The sequence below is a fragment of the Macrotis lagotis genome, chromosome X (assembly GCF_037893015.1).
Source record: "Macrotis lagotis isolate mMagLag1 chromosome X, bilby.v1.9.chrom.fasta, whole genome shotgun sequence".
Taxonomy (NCBI): Eukaryota; Metazoa; Chordata; class Mammalia; order Peramelemorphia; family Peramelidae; genus Macrotis; species Macrotis lagotis.
The window spans coordinates 203,911,817-203,926,461 of NC_133666.1; the positions used below are offsets into that span (position 1 = coordinate 203,911,817).

General features: G+C 33.8%; 1 long non-coding RNA gene across 11 annotated transcripts in view; it reads left to right on the forward strand.

Annotated features, from left to right (window-relative positions):
• The first annotated feature begins 290 nt into the window (after window positions 1–290).
• The window catches only part of LOC141499891 (uncharacterized), a 49,036-nt gene continuing 34,681 nt past the window's right edge, over window positions 291–14,645 (forward strand). For 10 of the 11 annotated variants that reach the window (XR_012471785.1, XR_012471784.1, XR_012471786.1 and 7 more), the window contains exon 1: window positions 291–13,729. This is a non-coding gene — a long non-coding RNA (uncharacterized LOC141499891). The remainder of the gene's footprint in view (window positions 13,730–14,645) is intronic. The other variant, XR_012471792.1, reaches the window with a different exon arrangement.

Sequence of the window (14,645 nt, forward strand, 5' to 3'; positions counted from 1 at the left end):
AAGTTGAAAAGTTCTGTCATGTACAACTTTCTCTTTTTAATATTTTATTAGTTTTCCAATTATAGTAATCTCTACTTATCTTTTTTTTTTTTTTTTTAGTTTTTGCAAGGCAAATGGGGTTAAGTGGCTTGCCCAAGGCCACATAGCTAGGCAATTACCAAGTGTCTGAGGTTGACCTGAACTCAGGCAATACTGACTCCAAAGCTGGTGCTCTATCCACTGTGCCACCTAGCCACTCCTCTACCTATCATTTTTTGTAAAGTTTTGAATTTTACAATTTTTCCCCCACCCTCCCTCCCCTCCCTCATCCCATCACAGAGGGTAGTCTGATAGTCATTACGTTATTTCCATGCTATACGTTGATCAAAATTGAGTGAGTTGAGAGAGAAATCATATCTTTGAGGAGAAAATAAAATATTAGAGATAGCAAAATTATGTTGTACATAAGACACTTTTTTCAAAAAAAATGATGTTAATAGACATTAGTCTTTGTTTAAACTCCACAGTTCTTTCTCTGGATACAGGTGGTATTCTCCCACATTTATATATTCTGGTACTGCTCATCTTGCTCAGCATCAGTTCATGCAAGTCTTTTCAGGTTTCTCTGAAATCCCATCCCTCTCGGTTTCTATAGAACAATAGTGTTTCACAATTGTTCAGCCATTCCCCAATTGATGGACATTCACTCAATTTCAATTCACTCAATTTTCAATTCTTTGCCATCACAAACAGGGCTGATATAAATATTTTTGTATAAGTGATGTTTTTACCATTTTTTTCATGATCTTTTCAGAATATAGACCCAGTAGTGGTATTGCTGGATCAAAGAGCATGCACATTTTTATTGCTTTTTGGGCACAATTCCAGATTGATCTTCAGAAAGGTTGGATGAGTTCATAGCTCCACCAATAACGTATTAGTGTAGTGTCCCAGATTTCGCACATCCCTTCCATCATTGAACATTGTCCTTTCTGGTCATATTGGCCAATCTGATAGGTATGAGATGATACTTCAGAGCTGCTTTAATTTGCATTTCTCTAATCAATAATGATTTAGAGCAGTTTTTCATATGACTATGAATAGCTTTGATTTCCTCATAAGTAATTGTCATTACATATCCTTTGACCATTTGCCAATTGGGTAATGACTTGTTTGTTTTATAAATTAGATTCAATTCTCTGTACATTTTAGAAATGAGACTTTATCAGAAATACTAGTGTAAAAATTGTTTTCCAATTTACTAATTTCTTTTGATCTTGGTTACAATGGTTTTGTTTGCATGCTCAACTTTCATATTTTTTAATGTGATGTTAGGTACAGACTGCTCTTGTAAGATGCATATATACAAGAGGCACTTTAAAGGTAGGCATGGAAGAGATCTCTGGAATCTTGCCCACTATTCACCAAGGGAATGTATGATTCCTGTTTTGAAGGAAAAAGTATGAGTCCATGAGACTGGCTCTGTTCTTCTCTGAGGGAGTGGTACCAGATTCAAATTACATCTATCAAGCCCCCTAAATATTGCTGGTGTAGAGAGAAGTTTTTTTTTATGGTTCAAAAAATTTTTTCCTAGCCACTATCTCTTAAAAAGTGAAGATAATCTCACTCTATGTTATCTTTACTCTTTTTCACCAAATGCTAGTTAAACCAAAAAACACCCATCTCAAATTATAACTTACAAGGAAACCCTTTCATCCAAAAAGCAACCAAAACCAGAGTTTTAATTAGAAGATACAAGGAAATACAAGAGTGCATGAAATTTACTTGACCAACAAGATTGCTTTTGAATTTTAATGATCTCTCAAACTTTTCCAACCAAGTTATTTTACAGATCAGATAAATTTCAACTTCCTCAATGAACACTTAGAATTATAACAAGGTAACAATACTGCAGACTAACAACAGAGATGACTAATACCTACTCCTTCATGTGCTAATTTAGCACTTTCCCCCCACTACTCATTAATAAACTGTCTGAACTAGTCAACCTACAGGTTGATAGCCTACCTCCTTTCTCCCCCTACCACCACCTCACTCCGTACCCCTCAATGCTTCAGAAAATCAAGACTTGTCCCGATGAGGAAGCCTTGAAACATGTTACAAGTTCTCTGAATTAGAGAACTAAGGAATAAAAGAAACTGGGGTAGGACATGGCATAACTGTATGATAATCCACTAAGTATTCAGATATGATAGATTCCCCTCAGAATTCACTTGGGGAAGAAAATGAATCTGATCATATGCAAGTTGCACAATGTGAAAGGAATTTGAGTCAGCTTTGAGGTACAGCCCCTAGGGAAACAAATACAAGAGAAGGATTCGAAAAGTAAACAATAGTGAAATATAAGGGGAAAAGACTGAAATTTTCAAAGATCTCAGGAGCAGGAAAACTCAGTTAATTTCCTTATAATCGCAAGCAGATAAACTAAAAGGGAAGACAGTAATAAAATATGGCTGACTAGCAGAAAAAAAAGTACAATGAACTTCTCTTACCAGAAAAAAAAACTTAAAACAGATTTAGAAAATAAGACACATTAAATCCAGATCAGTAAATCAAAAAAAAAATAAATTACATTTTATTTTTCCAGAGTAAGATGGTATAGGAATATAGACAGAGATATTTATGAACACTGGGGACAGGGATCTGTCCAAGACTGCACAGCAGGGAATATTATAGCATAAGACTATGCATTCAGGCAAAAAAGAGATCCCAGATCCAGATTTAAGTCCTGACCTTGTCCAAGGTGCAGAAATAGATGCCAACTGTCAACTCTATTTCTAATGACCAAGTTCCAAGTCATAGATCCAGGGTGATCAGAGAATGGGAGCTGGTGTCAAGTGTGGCAGACTAGGGTAGGAAGCAATCTCAAACAATAGGTTGTACATCAAGCAAGGAATACATTAAAAACAAATAACAGTTATGGCTCAGATACCAGGAATAGAGCAAGGTCTCAGGTCCAGCTTCTAGACCAATTGGAGATATGCAGAGAAAGAACCAGGAAAGAAGTCCCATAGCAATGAGTCAATGGAAAGCTTGCAGTTTTGAACCAGCAGAGTTTTCCAGATGTCTGACAGTGGTTGAGTTCAGCAGATGTCTACTATTGCTCAAACTCATACTCATTCAGAAACTTTCAGAGCTCAGAAGAGGAAAAAATCAGTTTTTGTTCTGGGTCAGACTATTTTGGGATCAATGAAAGCTTGCAAGTCCTCAGCCTTAACTGTTTCTGAGAACTTGGAATAATATAACAATATGCCAAAACTAAATCGGGGGAATAGCCAAACATTCCCTTCAAAAGTGAACAAAGACTGAATCTAACATAAAATATGCAATCAGAAAGTATATCAAAAGAATAAGCAAATAAATAAACAAAAAAAGGATGTCATCATTTAAAAAAAATAATACAGTGATAGCATCAGGGAAGGGGGTAAAACTTAAGACACAAATTCAAAAGAAATAAAATTCCTGAAAGAGATGAACCAAGAGTTAAAAACAAGAATTTAAAAAATGTTTTTAATAAATGAAATAAAAGTACTTAGGGGGAAAATGGAAAAGAAATGAGAATCATGGAAGAGAAAAAATTACAGAGGAATTTAACAACTTATTGCAAAAGGTACAAAACTTTTCCCAAATAACAAACTCCATGACAATTAGAATGGATTAGATGAAAGCCAATGATTCCATGAGACAACAAGAAATAATAAAACAAAATAAAAAGATGGAAAACTGAAGAACATGTGAAATATCTCATAGCAAAACTTATTTGGAAAAAAATTGTGGGGAGAAAAATCTAAGAATCATTGTATTGAAATTCATGTTCAAAAAGAGAACCTAGATATCATGTTTCAAGAAATCACAAAAAGAGATATCCCAAGATCTCTTAGAACCAAAGAACTAAGAGGGGAAAATAATTCTAAAATAAATCCTAAAATAAAATTCCCAGGAATATCAGAGTCAAAAATCCAGAACTTCCAGATCAAAGAAAAAAATAGTACAAGAAGACAGAATAAAATTCATGTAAGGAGCCAGTTAGGATTACACATGATTAAATAGTTACCAACTTTAAAAAAGTAGAGTATTTTGAAAGCAAAAACATGTAGGTATACAACCCTGCAATACTGAACATAATGTTAATGAGGGGAAAATGGACCCTAATAAAATAGAGGATTTATAAGAATTCATGAAAGGAATTAATAGGGCAAAAAGTTAGCTGAGAGAAAAAAAGGGAAGTAGACAACTCTATAAAAAGAAAGAAGGAAGTAATGAGTTAAGTAAACCTAAGGAAAGCAAATAGGAGAGGAAGTTTCAGAGTAAGTAAAAGAGACCCAATAGAACAGAGTTGACAGTGTAAATGACTTAAAGTAGATTTAAAGAGACAAAGTACTGTGTTTATAGAAGGGGGTGAATAGGAAATTCTAACTTTAAAAATTATTAAAATGTTAGATGCAAATGGAGGAAAATATAAACTCATAATTTAAATGGATTAGATACTTCAGTAAAATGAAGAAGAATTATTGAAAGAGAAACTAAACCCCACAACCTGTTGATGACAAGAAATGTAATCAACAAATTCATAAAGAAAATAAAAATTGGAGGCTGGAAAAATTAATATACATAAAATGATGCATATTGGAAAAATAAGAATTTAAAATATGTTACAAGAAAAAATAAAATTTTGTGTATATAAATGTAAATACTATATAAAGATAAACAAGGAAACTTCATATACTGAAAGGAACCATAAATGACAAACAATATCAGTTTAAAACTTATGGGCTGCAAATGCCTTACAAAATAAATTTATAAAGAAAAAATAAGATGGAGAGTAACACAACAGAGATAAGAGATTTCAATAGAGGATTTATAAGAATTCATGAAGGAATTAATAGGGCAAAAAGTTAGCTGAGAGAAAAAAAGGGGAAGTAGCCAACTCTATAAAAAGAAAGAAGAAGGAAGTAATGAGTTAAGTAAACCTAAGTTTGGGGGTATTTCTAATAGAATGATAAAGAAAAGAAAAATCAAGAATTCAACAGAGTGCTAAAGAAACCAGTACTAAAAGATTTATAGAATCTTCTAAATGACACTGTGAAAGAATAAAAATATCTTTCAGCATTCTGGAAAACTTCTCAAAATTGACCATGCATAGCATAGAGATATATTGCAAAAACATGTAAAATGACAGAAAAAGTAAACATCATTACAAACTATGATGCAATAATAAGGCACAGACCCAAATAGAGAAATAACAAAGAAATCCTGATTAATCAATGGGTCAAAGAACTATTTACCAAAAGAATTATGTGAAATAAAATGATAATTATGAAGCAGCATAAGAATATTTTTGAGATGCAGATAAACTAGTACTTTGGGGAAAAACCATATCTATATAAACATACAGCAGCAAAATATAAAAAAGAATTAATGAATTGAATATGCATTTTTTAAAAATAGAAAGTCAAAAAATTTATCTAATACAAACACAAAAGAGAATACATTATAAACTAGAGGAAAACTGTATAAATTGGAAACTAAAAAACCTATGGAAATGACAACTAAAAAATGGGTTCTTTAAAAAATAACAAAATTGATAAACCATTTGCTAATCTGATTTTTTATAAAGAAAAACAATTAAATATAATAGCAACAAAAATTGAATTATCAAAAAAACAGAAAAAGGAAAAAAGAAATATCAAAATTTTCTGTGACTGAGAAAAAATTTTTCAAAAATATGATATATCCAAACAAAATACTAAATAGAAATCTTAAATAAGATGGTTTCAGAAAAAAGGTTAGAGAACTACCTATAAAGGAAAAACAAACTGAAGAATTCTATTAATTTTTAAAGAGCAACTAATATCAATCCTACACAAATTATTCTCAAGTAATGAAAAAAAGCACCTTACTAGATTCTTTTCAGGAAGAAAATGTATTACTAATACCTAAACCAAAGAAGGATACAGTACAAAAAGTGAACTATAAATCAATATTTTAATGAATATTGATTCAAAACTGCAAATAAAATACTGTAAAAATCTAGATATAAAAAAATGATAAAAAGAGGGATGAAGGGAAAAATAACACTATTAGACCTCAGACTATATGAAAAAGCAGGAGTCATCAAAAACATCTGATAAAGGTTACAAAAATAGTGAGGTACTTTTTTTTAAATTAAAAAATTTTTTTTTCTAATTTAAGGCAATGGAACTAAGTCACTTGCCCAAGGTCTCACAGCTAGGCAATTATTAAGAATCTAAGACTGGGTTTGAACTCAGGTACTCCTGATTCCAGGGCTCATGCTCTGCCATCTAGCTGCCCCATGAGGTACTTTTTTTTTTTTTTTTAGGATTTTTGCAAGGCAAATGGAGTTAAGTGGCTCTCCCAAGGCCACACAGCTAGGTAATTATTAAGTGTCTGAGACCAGATTTGAACCCAGGTACTCCTGACTCCAGGGTTGGTGCTTTACCCACTGCGCCACCTAGCCGCCCCTGTGCCACCTAAATGCCCCTGCACCACCTAGCCACCCAATGAGGTAGTTTTAAAAGAGATAATGAATAAAAATGAAACTCATTTGAACACTATGTGGAACTATTTCAAATTTTTCTTATAAATAGCATACTGTTAGATTCTGCTTTTAAAAATTTTTTTCAATTTTTTCATGGTAGTGAGTTTAAGTGACTTGTCCAAGGACACAAAGCTAGATAATTATTAAGTGTCTGAAGTTGGATTTGAACTTGGGTCCTCCTGACTCCAGGGCTGGTACTCTATCCACTGTGCCACCTAGCTGCCCTTAGATACTACTTTTTAATATCATCTGTTTTTAATATCCTTTTTCATTTTGTGGGTAAATCCATTCTATTCTCAATTCTAGTTATTAATTGTGTATCTTCATCTATGTTAAGGTGGATTTTTTAAGATTACTTTCTCACTTATATTACTCTCCATCTTAAATCTCACCCTATCTTTTTTCCTAACTTATTTTCCTATTGAGAATAATGTGTTACTACATTCAACTCTGTAAGAAAGTATTTATACCAGTGCATTCAATCTTTATTTGTCCAGGTCAGATGAATATAGGAAGCTTATTTCTTCTTCCTCTTCCTCCATGTTTGAATACTCTTCATTTCATATATCCTTATTATTTGATAGTAAATTCTTTTTTCCTTCCTCATCCTTTTCCTCTCAATTTGTTTCCCCTTCTTAGTTTCTCAAGACCAAGGAAAAAGAGAATAACTATCTTGACCCTTCTGAATTTCTCATTCATTTTGCTCTATGAGTCTAAAGTTAATAGGGTTTAGAGAAGACATTTGTTTCTTTTACCTTTATTAAAATGATTCATCATCATATCATTCCTTTCAATTATTCAAATGTCTTTGCCTTTTAGTATTTCTCTTGACTCTTATATTTACATTTCAAGATTTCTACTCAATTTTTTGCCTTTTTAATAGGAATACTTGGAAATCTACTATATTCTTAAAGTTAATTTTATTTTTTATAGGATTATATTCAACTTTTCCAGATTTGTTATATTTGGTTATAAGCCTTTACCTTTTGGAATACTGTATTCCAAGTTGACCTCTCCTTTAACTGGTCGATACCAAAGCAGCTTGCCCAAGGTCACACAGCTAGTAAATGATTGATGCCAAGTTTATACTCACTAAGATGAATCTTCCTGGCTTCTGGAATTCTAACCACAGTACCACATAAATGCCCTTTATAGACTAGATGTAAGAGTTCAATTTGAAAGTAATTATAAAAAAAATCAAAATGCCAATTGTATTATATAGAAATCCTTATCTTAAACGTTCATCTGACATATGGTTTCCTGAGAACGTTCAGGGAGCAGACCCAGTCTGGTCCTGTCTCCTGCTATAAGGAATAACACTGTTAAAAAGCTTTTGTTTACTCTTAAACAAGAATATTTTATTAATGTATAAAAATTGTACAAAATGATAATAAATATTAAATTTTTAAAAAGCTCATTTAAATTCAGTTAGCAATATAATGTCCTCCTAAAGTTCATGTGTTGCCTTCCCCTGTGACATTAGGGAGCATATTTAAGACAAGAAATATGCTTACAATCATAGGGTCAGTCTCTAGTTAAATTCCTAAAATTTAGGCAGGGGGTTAATTTGCATTTATATCTGTCTTTCATTAACCCTCTGCCTATTTGTAGATGAGGTAGGATTCAGGTTTCAGGAAATGTTTGGATATAAAGTCATACATAAAACCCCATATTTTTGTGCCTTATCTTCCATTCTCTTAAGCATCTATTTCCTTTTGTTATAAATGAATGAAAAGAAAAACCTGCTAGAGTGAGAGAAAGTTGTACATTTTATTCATGAACCTTGCAATATACACCTTACACTCCTAGGCGTGAGGCACACCTTAGTCTCAGGAGTCAGGCAATTTATTGTCCTCAGAAACTCTTCCCCCTCCCTCTTGGATGTTCATAGGCTCTCAGAGTTTCAGTTACAATCTAAAAGGTCCACCCATTCCATGATATGTCCCTAATATGATCCCCCCCACATCATCCAATGCATGACATGCTAAGGAACCCCAATCCTCATAGGGGGTGTGTAGGTTAATATTCAATTACCTAATTGGGGAAAACTCAGTAGCATTAGGTCAAGATCTCTAGGTCATTTGGTGTCCCTGGAATGGCATTGGGAAGACTTTTCCAGTCTTGTGATTGGCTGGGCCATTCCCCCTTTGTTATGGATTCCCTAAGGCTCCCCTCCACACCCTACATTTCTCATACTTTACTAGTTCAACTTTGAAACTTCTCTTGGTAAAGTTTAGAGTGTATGGGTCAATTAACCTCTTCTCTATCCCATACCAACCATGGTGCTTTATTACCTGGGCTGGATCCTGGTATGTTAAGAGTGATGTCCTAACCTTTTCTTCCATGCAGGTTAGGCTACTTTTCTTTAGAAAGTTTTGAGGCATTCTTTAGACATGATTGATTCCGGGGATTGAAACCTCAGACTAGTGACCATAACTTCCTCATCAGAGGAGTTAGAGGGGCTCTCAGATACTTGGCTGATGGATCAGTATGGGAGTTTAATTCAGCTGAATCAGTTTTAAGAATTCCCAAATGATTATCTATGCTGAATTGTCTTCTCTTCCTTTTGTTAACTGATGAATGAGCATCCAATTTAGTTCCATTATTGAACCTACACTAAAAGGGAACTGGCCTGAGTCAAAGAGGCTCAGTACGAAACACTTGAATAGTCATGAGAAACTAGAAAACACTGAGTTCAGTTGAAGTAGGATGAGCAATTCAGAGCCTTGATTAGCCTTTATGTTTCTAGTGGCACTTTTGGTAATACCTGGATAGTTGTTTCCTGTAATCTACTTTTCATTCCTAAGAGATTGGAAAGCAAACTTCCCATGGTCATTGGCAAGAACATAACGCAAATAATATCTTTATCCTTAAGAAGATAACCATATTAACCTATGTTTTAAGTCTTCCATCTCTGTAGAGTATTAAAGATTAGTAATTTAAACTTTCTTCAAATTCTGCTAATTCCCCTCCTTAGAAAAGGACAAATTCAGCCAGTAGTGCTTTGCCTTGCTGGGATTAGATGCTTTTGTATTGCTAATGATTATCATCAGACAATTTGCCCAGGGAAACGGGTGGATGAGTGGGGAGGCTTCCAGGAAAAAAAGAAAGGCCTTTTCCAAATCTAAGAGAATCATAATTACACAAAGTTTTTGGTTTTGAATGGCCTTTTAGAAATGACAATGAAGCTGAACTGGTAGTCCTAAATCCTATAATTGTGTATGATCATACCCAGCTTTTGAATACCAGGCATGTGGTGGTCAGTGAGCAGAGACATAGGCTCTAGTGGCAGGACAGTGGGTTGACTCCTTCAAAATTAATAATTTTTACAGACTTTTTTACTGGCTAAAATCTAAATTCTCAATTTGTAACTAAGGATTAATAGTTTGGAATTTCTATCACCCCTATTGTTAACAGTTCTAATAATTACAGGAAGATAGATGATTAGAATTTGAGAAACCTGACTAGTTAACTTTGTGAGACTCCACATAGGCTTTTGGTATTTGTTAAATATTAAATCAGGTACAAAATAGATAGCCATTTCTCTATGCAATGAAAAGATGACATATTTGTGAACAAATGTGTAACTTGATTCACTAGCCACCAGAGATTTTAATGCTCCTCTTGTTCTTTTTAATGTATAAAATTCCCCCATGTATAATTTATGTATATAATGTATAAAATTCTCTCTCTCTCTCTCTCTCTCTCTGGTCATCTGGGATAGATGACCTCCATCTATAGGTTTTTTTGTGTTAAATCCTAGAGAATAAACTTCATGTCTAACCTATATTTTCTGTCATTTTATTTTAACCCTAAATTATTCAATTTTACAGTTCCCAGAAGCAAAGATAGCCCAGTGGCAGAAGAGTGAGCACTGGCATGGGCAGTGACAAAAGGTTCACTTTAGTACACTATTTACTATAATATAAAACTGAGCAGCTGCTCCACAAGTGATGCCAGGGGTCATTGTATAAATCCTCCCTAGGGAAAATTTGGAAGATCAGGGGATGCTATTGTTGGGAGAAAGATTGCTTATGGTAATAAGAGACAGGTTGCAATAAAGCCCCCACAGAAGAAGGGAAGATATCCTTCAGGACTGATCGTGTGGGAGGAGTGCTGACTACTAGGACAGGAAACACAAGGTGAGTGGAAATTCAAGGAGATTCTTCCTAACCAGTGATAAGGATCAGGAACTATGCAGGAAATATCATCCTCTTTGTTGTAACCTTGATGTTCCTGGTACTGTTCCTGATTAAATTCTAGTAAGAAAAATACATTTAGAACTACAAAGATTTGGCATTCTCTGCCAGACAGACTTGATCATTTAGACTCAGGGTCTGGTTGTCCCTGTGACTTTTCCAGATTCAGTCCCTCCTCCAGCGAGAGAGTTAGAATTGCTTATTTTGTTTTTTGTTATGTTTCTGATTTCTTTTGTTTTGTTTTTTCTTTCTCTAATTCTGCCTATATTTTCTTGAATACTGGAGGTCCAGGCTGACCAATAATAATAATAATAGTCCTAAAGTCTTTTAAGTGGTGGAAGATCCTCTAGAAGTCCTTAAGAAACTTATCACTCCAAGATGGAGAGTGATAGGAGCAATATTTTAACCCCCTTTCCAATAAAAATTAGGCTAATTTTTCCTTAAAATGCATGAAGAAATTCTTAGAGGGACTGAGGGGTCCTTATAGTAAGGTCTAGCCAGCTTCTCCTAATTTAGCACAGACTATTAGAATGTGGCTTTAGTTAATATATGAGATAGTTTCTAGAGGCCCCAATGTTCCCTTAATTTACAAGACAGTAGGCAAGTAATTGTTATACTCCCTTAATTTATGGGACAGTCTACAAGTGTTTTCTAGGTTCCCGTTTGTGATCTTATTTCCTATTATAGTTATCTTATATTAATTGATTATAAACTTTTTTACTATATTAATTAGAAGGAAGTGGATGGTTGGGGGATCAGAATGAAATACATATTAACACAAAGACAAAAATGAAAAGTTTCTATTCTTTCACATGAAGCAACTTATAAACAAAAATACTACTGTTTAGTTGTTTTAGTTTACATGACCCTTCATGATGCCATTTGGGGTTATCTGCTTAAAGTTTCTGGAGTGGTCTACTTCTGAATACAGTTCATTTTATAGGTGAGGAAACTGAGGCAATCTGAATGTTGAGTTATTTGTCCCAGGATCACACAACTAGTAAGTATCTAAAGTCAGATTTGAACTCAGGAAGATATGTCTTCTTGGCCTAGGCACTCTATCTACTATGACACCAGACAAGCCAATACAAAATAAATACAACATGATTATAAAAATAACTGAGGAGAAAAGGAAAGTTTCCAAGTAAGAGGTTATGTGTGAGCTTAGCTTTAGGATTCTAAGATGAGGAGGTAAGGAGGAAATGCTTTGGGATAACTTATACAAAGCCATTGAGATGAGAGATGGAATGTTATATGTGAGGAATAGCAAGACTAGTTTAACTGGACCCTAGAGAGTGAAAAGAGGAGAAATATATAATAAGGCTGGAAATATGGGTTAGAGCCAGATTATAAAGGGTTTTAAGTACCAGACAGAAATCTGAAACTTTAGAGGAAATTAGGACCCAGTAGAATTTACTGAGCATGGTCTGTTCTGTTCATTAGGAAAATTACTTTAGCAGTTTTATAGAGAATGGGTTGGAGAAGGGAAAGATTTTAGGAAGGGAAAACAATTAGGACATTATTCAAATAGTCCAGGTAAGAGATGGAGTTCAGTACAAGCTTTGTCCTAGAGGTCAAATAGACAAGTCTTGGCAACTGATTAGATAAGGGGGGAATGAAAAGATGAGTTAAAAAATTGTGAATTTTGGTGACTGGGAGAATCATAGTGATCTTCACAGATATAAGGAAATTCAGAAAAGAGAAGGACTTGAAAGGGAAAGGAAAAGTTAATGAGTTTAGCTTCTGACTTAATTTCAGCTTTAGAATTTGAGATATTTCATGGATATCCAGTTAGAAATGCCCTAAAAACAGTTGATAACTAGAGCTGAGGAGAGACCAGGACTGAATATAATCCCTGTGGCTCCTTGGTTGTAGGACTTCCCTGCCCCTTCCCAATTCTGCTTTGGAGATATTGGCCCTGGTCATAGTTGGGGGAGGGATGGATAAATAGATCATTATAGTATTCTTCTCTTGTCCTTGCCTTGCTGGCTTGTGTGTTTTTAGTCATCTTCCCTTAAATCATCAAATTCAAAAACCTGTTCTTTTCAGCATTAATTGTCTCATCTAATTCTTTAATGAAGCTTCTTAAAGTCTGTTCTTCATGAAAACAAAGCCCAAAATCTGAATTAGTTTTAGAAAGACATCGATTAGATCATTTGGTTGAGGAAAGTGAGTCATAAAGGATGTGTCCCACTCAACCAGGCTCTGGAAGTTTTATATTATATCAGATTTAGACAATATCATCACAAGAATCACACAAAGCCAGGAAGATTGAGATGGACATGAATAAATATAAAGTCATTAACATTTGAATAAAGCCCAAACACAAGCTTGGGTGGATCCAAAACAGGTCCATGGTGTTTTATGTGAATCCAGCTTATTCTTCTTATTCTTCACTAGCATTCCTGGAGTTACTAAGATTAGGGAGACATTTTGGGGTTAAACAATCTCTATACACAAAAATAATTAATATTTTTCCAAACAAAATAATAAAGAATTTCCCACAATCATTCTTTCTTTTAAGTTAATTAAAACCCAACAGTCTCATGCTAGTAGTAGTAGAAGTATAGAAAAATAAAAATTGGATTATGATATCAAAAGAAGTCACTATAATAACCCAGCTCAATGGAATCCTACTCAAAACCTATCTCATCTAGAGCTTGATTAAATACCTTTAAGGAAGGTAGTAGCCAAATTGATTAAAAAACAAAACCTTTTCCCAACAGTTCACAGTCAGAGGGATAGATGACTACAATGCTGGACCTGGAGTCAGGAATATTCATCTGAAGTTCAAATCTGGGCTCAGACACTTAGGAACTGTGGGACCCTGGACAAGTCACCTAACCCTGTGCCTTGTTTCCTTATTTGTAAAATGAGCTGGAGATGGAAACCATTCCAGTATCTTTGCAAGAAAACCTCAAATGGAGTTACAAGAAGTTGGACATGACTGAAAACAACTGAACAACAAGAGGTACTGTAAATAAAGGGACTTTTACTAGGAAACAAGTAGACTGTGGATATAAGTATCAGAAAAAAGTCTTAATCTCATGTTTCTTTCAATGTTACAAAGTTGAAAAAACTTTTTAGACAGAATTATAATTTCATATATACAATAAGGAAATAAATCTTGCTAAACAAACTTTATATCTCAACTAAGTTTGGTTAAAGATTAAATTACTTAGATTGATTTGAAAAGGAAGATTTATATAACCACTATTTAACTAGGATAGCTGACAGATAACTAAATCATTTTAGGAAACTCAAACTTCCCTTCTACTTGAGAAATGTCAAACAGTTAACATAAACATAATTATTATATAAATCAAATTTTAATCAAGCAAGGTCAATAAAAACAGAAAACAGGCTGTCAATTAACAAAAAAAATTACAGAAGGAATGACCTGATTCCTGAACAGTTAATAAAAGGAATTTGGATTTGCCTTACTTTCAGGTAAACATAAATGCTATGAAATAAACAAAGCCAAAGTAATAGAATAATGATCATCGATATTAAATAACATCAACTCTTTCCTGGTAACCCACTCCCAATATCCATTTAATTAGAAACTACATTTTCAGTTTCAGCTGTCACATGTAATCCTTGGAAGCATCTTCCCTTGGAAATTCTAGAATAAGTCTCATTCTCAGGGAAGGTCTCAAGGGAACTCTTCTTAGCACATATGCTTCTCCTGTTCTAAGTCACTAGTAGAAATTCCCTATTTAATTTTGCTAAAATCTGTCAGTAACCAGGACTTACCACATTGTAGTCTAACTTCCTAAATTTGATTTAACAGCAACTAGTTCATGTGGTGAGAACCAGCTCAAAACTTATGGATCTAAACTATTAACATCAGAATTAGAGAATTTAAGAACATCAAATTAAAGACC